We start from the raw sequence: 6,362 nt of genomic DNA, 5'->3' as shown, positions 1-6,362 counted from the left end.
ACATACTCTTTTTGTTCTCTCTTTAATGTATTTATGTAAGTAATGTAATGGTAATGTATTGTCTCAATGTTTGTAACTCCCTGGCAAATATTATACCACAATGTATGCTGCATTTATACTGTTATGTATTCTGTATCTCAATAAAGATCTATTAAAAAAGTAAGTTTCATGTTAGATCGTCATGTTTTTGATATTGATTATTTTTTATGAATGTTTGCGCAAGAGTATCAACTTATGCTTAACGTAATTTAATTTTTTTGGGATATCGCGGTACGACTGTTCAGTACAGAGGTGCTCAAGTCCAGTCCTTGAGAGCTGCTATCCTGCAACTTTCAGATGCTTCCCTGCGCCAATTAACACACCTGAATCAAATGAATGGCTGGTTAGCAGGTCTGTTCAGAGCTGACCCTGGTCTGTTGGAGTAAAGATACATCGAAAAGTTGCAGGAAGGTAGCTCTCGAGGACTGGACGTGAGCACCCTTGGTTTATTATTTTTGTTAGCAGCTAAAGCTAGCCAAGCAGGTGTAGGATGGGGTCTTGGGTGGTTAAACGACCATTAAAACTGTCAGAAAGGCCGTTTGAGTTAACAGTATTTAGCTGCGGAGTCGTTTTCTTGACGTTTTCGGCTATAGATGACATAATGGGGAGAGTGGCTGTGCTGGACCGGTGGTATGATCTATGCGATCAAAGCTAAGCCAAATGTTTTTGTCTTTATAAATAATGCTAATAAATAATATATTGGCTGACTCTTTTTTTTTCTTCATTAGTATGTCATGTTGGTGACTGAAGCCTGTTATGATGACTTCAACACATTTCTTCTGACAGGTTGGCAGAAGAAATGCTGTCCAGAATGTTTCTTTAAGCTGACTAATTTTTATTATGCCTAATGTCTGAGTTGTGTTCATGGTAATTATTTCTGACATTTTTATGCTTTATGTTGTAGGTGGTGAAAAATGCTCTACCGGGTAAACCGGGTGGACAAAGTATTTTGGTGGGTCTGGTTAGTTTTGCTCACTTCTCTTCAAAATGTTTATTTATTATCATAATGTGTCTGCTTTTTATCTTGTTGTTCCTCCAGGCTGGGAAAACCAGGCATTCTTCTGTTGGTTCATGTGCTTTGTCCTACATCCAAAGGCCACAAGAAGAATCCAAAACGGCTCATGTGAAACTTGGACCATGTTTTCAGATATGTGCAGGTATGTGGTTATTCTAATCATCCTACTTCTTTGTAGAAGCACTTTCTCATTGGCTTTGTTTGCTATCTGAATGTAGCTGTGCTGCTAAATACATTTAATAATTTTTATTATTTGTCTTCTTATCATTATGTCAAAGATGCAAGCCAGTGTTGAAGCCTTCCTCATTGCCGTGCAACCAGGACAGCCCTTCCTCCTGCATGTTGGTGAAAACAAGAGCAGCACCAAAGACACTTCATCATCTTCATCATCAGTGATCACAAGATCATCCAAGATAGTTTTTAATGAACTTTCAAAGCACTCTTCACCTTCAGTGCAAACTTCTGTAAATTAATCCAGCCTGCAGTTTCCAACATTGATGTGACTTGCACAACAATTGAGGAGTTTAAGATCCTTGATTTACTTTACCTGGCAGAGTGGACATTCTTTACTATGATGATCATTTAAATGCATACTGTATCAATGAGAGGATTTGTTTTATGTTCTTCCAATTAAGGACTTGGTTTATTACAGTCCGTGTGGCAAGCAGTTTTCTGCATGGTCAGCAATGAAGGCCATATTGTCTTTGAGAGGGTCCAGCTGACATTCCAGACAAGCAGCGTTGTCCATCTTCTACATCTTCAACCTCCAATATCAACATGAGGCAGCCAAGACTTTGGAGTTCATTCAACGGTAAAACCATTCCTATGATTTTTTACAATGAGCAAAATACAATGACATTATTTAAAAGTTTTAAAGCAGGTTATGGTTGACATTTGACAAAGGGTGATGTTTTCTCTTTACGTAATTAAAAACAGCTTTATTTATATATTGTACCAGCTGTATTCAGAATGCCACACTATTTATGTTCTCAGGAATTTTCCCATTTTTGATTTTGTTTTTTAGTCGCTTCATTGGGATTAACCCAGAAAGGGGCACAAAAGCCGGTCATGGGAAGATGGTATCCAAAAAGACTGGAAAGACCATTCAAAAGAAAAAGTGACAGTCAATGTTCAGGTTTCCACCCTCATCCAAAACCTGATGGACTTTGAGTGGCATCTCATTCAGGTTAGTTGTTGTCCTTTTCTTTTCTTTGAAATATTTCTGTTTCCATATTATTCAGGATCTAAATTGTATTGTCTTTTCTTTTTCCATGTTGGACAGTGCCTTCATCTGCATCTAATAAAGTAAGTGCCACTTGGACTCTTGAAAACCATTAATAGTTCACATTATAAAACCCTGTTAATACTAGAATTCCACATTATTTCAGCCATGTTGAATTTTAGATTCACTAGCATGGACCACGCTACAGAATACAGATTTAAATATTTATTGAGGATAATAGGAAGGGAGGGGAGGAGGGGTGAGGGAGAAAGGAAGGAGGGATGAAGGGATGGAGGGGTGAATTGGATGAAGTCGGGCAGTGATGATGATGATGGTGATGGAGGGCCTGCAAGTGAAGACTCGAGTGGGGCTTTGTCTTCAAGGATAAACACATCTTGAGTATATCCCGGCTCGCTTAGGATCCCCCCGGCGGAACCTGCAATGTAAAGAAACGAGAAACATGGTATTAATTTGACAGTATATGCGTGTGAAAAGGGAAAGGTGGGTGGGGTTGACGAACTATGCAACATGCCCATATATACCCCGCTCTGGAGCGGGGTATATATGGGCTGTTTAGGAAATTGGAGGTGTGGTTTGAGGCGTGGTCCTGCTCCTGAACCTAAATTAACAAGTTAACTCCATTTCACTAGCATGGACCACGCTACAGAATACAGATTTAAATATTTATTGAGGATAAGAGGAAGGGAGGGGAGGAGGGGTGAGGGGAGGGGTGAGGGAGAAGGGAAGGAGGGATGAAGGGGTGAATTGGATGAAGTCGGGCAGTGATGATGATGATGGTGATGGAGGGCCTGCAAGTGAAGACTCGAGTGGGGCTTTGTCTTCAGGGATAAACACATCTTGAGTATATCCCGGCTCGCTTAGGATCCCCAAAAGAGTCAGAAATTAAATGCAGCTGAGGAGAGAGTGAGCTTGGAATAAATCTTTAAGGTTGTTACGAATGTACAAATGGTAGGCTTGCGAGGACCAGCGACCCAGGATTTGGATCGTGTGGTCTGGGACGCCCTGACTAGATGTGGACGAGGCTGCGCCGATGCGGAATGAATGGGCGGAGTAATGATCGGGTGAAATGCCTGATAACGACAAGACCTGGCGGAAATGGCGGGAGAGCCAGAAGCGAGAAGCTTGTTTTCCTGGTTCAGAAATGAAGAGAGGATCATGAGGAGAAGCGTTGGCGGCGAATCGGGACTGGACATAATTGAAAATGGGCTCATACGGGTTGAGGGAGGAATCGAGGCGGAAAAGATAGATGGGACAAGAGACGGCGAGCTGATCGGTCTTACTTTTCCGCAGAGTAAAAATCATGGTGTCGTGGCTGAGAATGGAAATATCTGAAAGGCAAGGATGAATGAGAGGATTATGGATGGAGGAAGTTGGAGCGAATTCAGAACAGCGGAGGAAGCTGAAAAAGCTAGTAGGACCGTGGACTCCAGGGTCCTGTCTACGAAATTAGAGGAGTAACCGGAACGCAGAGTGGAAATGCATTTGCGTAGGAGGTCGGTCGTGAGGGGGAGACGAGGAATGACGCCGTTTGGTTCTTGCTTCTTGCAGCCTTTGATGAGCGTGTTCACGTAGCAGTGAGAGATGGAGGGGCAGTTGACTCCTGTAGAAAGCTTAAAGAAGAAATTGATGCCGGCTAGATAGGACTGGATAGTGGAGGTACGGATCTTAAGGACTAATCGGGAGTACGTAATGAAGAGGCAGAGGGTGGAAACGTCTAGGGAAGGAAAAGGGAGATTCTAAGTGGCGTGGAAAGATTTAAATCGGTTCCAGCCGGTCGAATATACGGAAAGCGAGCGAGGAGCTAGGCTGCTGAGGATTAATTCTTGAGAAGCTCGGTGGAGATCAGGTAATGGAGGGCTCAGTTGAATATGGTTGAAGAAAACGGAGGGACCGGCGTGGAACGTGCTTCTGCATCTGGGGCCAAGAGTCTGAATTTCTGGAAGGAAAAACGAGAAAGAGCGTCAGCGATGCGGTTTTTTGATCCTGGAATATGAGCGGCTTGAATGAGAAACTGATGTTGGGCAGAAACTAAGGTAAGTCTGCGCATGAACTGCATGATTTCGGGGGAGTGAGAGCGGCCTTTATTTATGATTTCTACTACTGCCGTGCTGTCTGAATGAATGAGGATGGATTTTTTTTTTTAGACCATTCGTGACCCCAAAGGATCGCAGCGATGAGGATGGGGTAAAGTTCGAAGAGAGTGGAAGAAGGAGGGGCCGAGGCGTTCTGAAGAGACTTAAACTCGAGCGGCCATGTGTCGGCGAACCATTTTTCTTTGTAATAACCGCCGAAACCGATTGAGGGAGCTGCGTCGGTAAAGAGTTGTATGTCTTCAGGGTAGGTGAGGAAATCGTTGTAGAAGAAAGAAATTCCGTTCCAGGATGAAAGAAAGTAGTGCCACAGACGCATTTCTAATTTGCAGGAGTGATCGATGGCGAGAGAACCGTGAAGGGAGGGAATGCTGGCCGCTTTAGACAGGAGGTGAGAGATGAAGGATTTTTCCTGCGGAATGATTCGAATAGCGTAGTTTAGATGGTCGAGGAGAGAGAGCAGCTGTTTAGAACATTTGTCGGCGAGTAAGAAATTAGACAGGATTAATTTCTGTCTAATTTCTGTTGATCTTTTGGGTGATGGGGAAGCTTGGAAAGATAAAGAGTCCAGAGTGATGCCTAGGAACTCTAAAGAGGTGCGCGGACCGACGGTTTTCTCCTCTGAGAGGGGAATTCCCAGCTGGGAAAAGGCTTGAGTTAGGGCGTTAAGACCGGAACGAGGAGGGGAAGATGGAGGAGTGACGACCAGGAAGTCGTCTAGAAGATGTATGACGTAGGGGAGTTTATAGGTATTGATAAGGATCCAGCAGAGGGCTTCGGGCAGGGAATCGAAAATTTTGGGGCTGCTACAGCACCCGAACGTGAGGCGGACGGTGAAGTAAAAGGCACCTTTCCAAACTACGCCAAAGAAGCGCCAGAAGTCGGGGTGAATAGGTAGAACTTTGAAAGCGCTGGTGATGTCGGCTTTGGAGAGCCAGGCGCCGCGACCTGCTGACCTAATGAGTTTAATGGCGTGATCTATGATTGCATATTGCATGGAGAAGTCGGGAAATGGAATGATGATATTGATACTGAGAGCCGTGAGGGGCTGAAAGATCTATGATTAACCTTTTTTTTTTTTTTTTTTTTACACCTGAATATTTGCGAGTGGCGATGCCAATGGGGCTGACGCGGAAAGTAGGGAATGGTGACCTAGAAAAGGGGCCTATAACAAACCCTTTTTGAACTTCTTCGGTGAGGAGAGAGTCGACTGTGTCGGGATCTGAGAGAGCGGATTGAAGATTGTGACATTGGTAGGTGGAATCTGGAATAATTTCTATGTCCGGGTGGAAACCGTGAGTGAAGCCGTTAATGAGAAAGTTAACTAAATCCCTGTCTGGGTGATGCTTGAGAGTGGTTTCGAGAGCTTTCCACCTGTAGAAAAAGCGCGAGGAAGAGGGCGAGAGCGGAGAGGGATGATAGGCTGTGGCTGGGCGAGATGGAGCACCGCAAAGATTGCAGGAGAGAGAAGCGCGGTCGGCGAAAATGCGGCAGTATAATTAGGAATCAAGAGAACCCCAGTAAGTGCCTAGGTTGAACTGTTGCAAGCGACCTGCTGCTTGGTTGGCGAAGAGAATGTGAAATTGATAAAACCCGGTGCCCCCAAACCGTAGGGCCATGTCAAGAACTAAGGAGAGATAGTTGTCGAATTCGGCTCTGCGGTCTGGAAAGATTGCGCAAATTGTGTCTCTGTAAAGAGAAAAGCGAGAGCAAATTTGACGGGTGTGAGGTCTTTGGAATGGGAACTTAAAGAATTGCTAAGTTGCATGGGACCTTGGTTTGTATTGATTTCTCTAGGTTGACTAAAACAGATCGGAGAAGGTTGAAGGAGAAGTGCTAGATCGGCGTAATTACCGTTCGTGACTTGCTGGCGAAGGGAAGGAGAAATGGGTGACGGCCGTGGTACGTTATTGGATGACTGAGCTGGAGGAACTGCTGTAGCGAGATTAAAATTATGATTAACGTTAGGGAGAGT

General features: G+C 44.2%; 1 long non-coding RNA gene across 2 annotated transcripts; it reads left to right on the top strand.

The window, feature by feature from the left end:
- The first annotated feature begins 263 nt into the window (after positions 1 to 263).
- LOC103469638 (uncharacterized) lies at positions 264 to 4,428 on the top strand. 2 transcript variants are annotated; one of them, XR_014089142.1, is made up of 4 exons: positions 264 to 1,196; positions 1,333 to 1,865; positions 2,079 to 2,240; positions 2,361 to 4,428. It is a non-coding gene; the product is annotated as an uncharacterized LOC103469638 (long non-coding RNA). The 2 variants fall into 2 exon arrangements; XR_014089143.1 differs by having other exon boundaries at positions 2,337 to 4,428.
- Positions 4,429 to 6,362: the final 1,934 nt, after the last annotated feature.

Source organism: Poecilia reticulata, chromosome 9 (genome assembly GCF_904066995.2).
Source record: "Poecilia reticulata chromosome 9, P_reticulata-male-v2, whole genome shotgun sequence".
Taxonomy (NCBI): domain Eukaryota; kingdom Metazoa; phylum Chordata; class Actinopteri; order Cyprinodontiformes; family Poeciliidae; genus Poecilia; species Poecilia reticulata.
The sequence above is the reverse complement of the archived record's forward strand: the minus strand, read 5'-3'. Positions and strand labels throughout refer to the sequence as shown.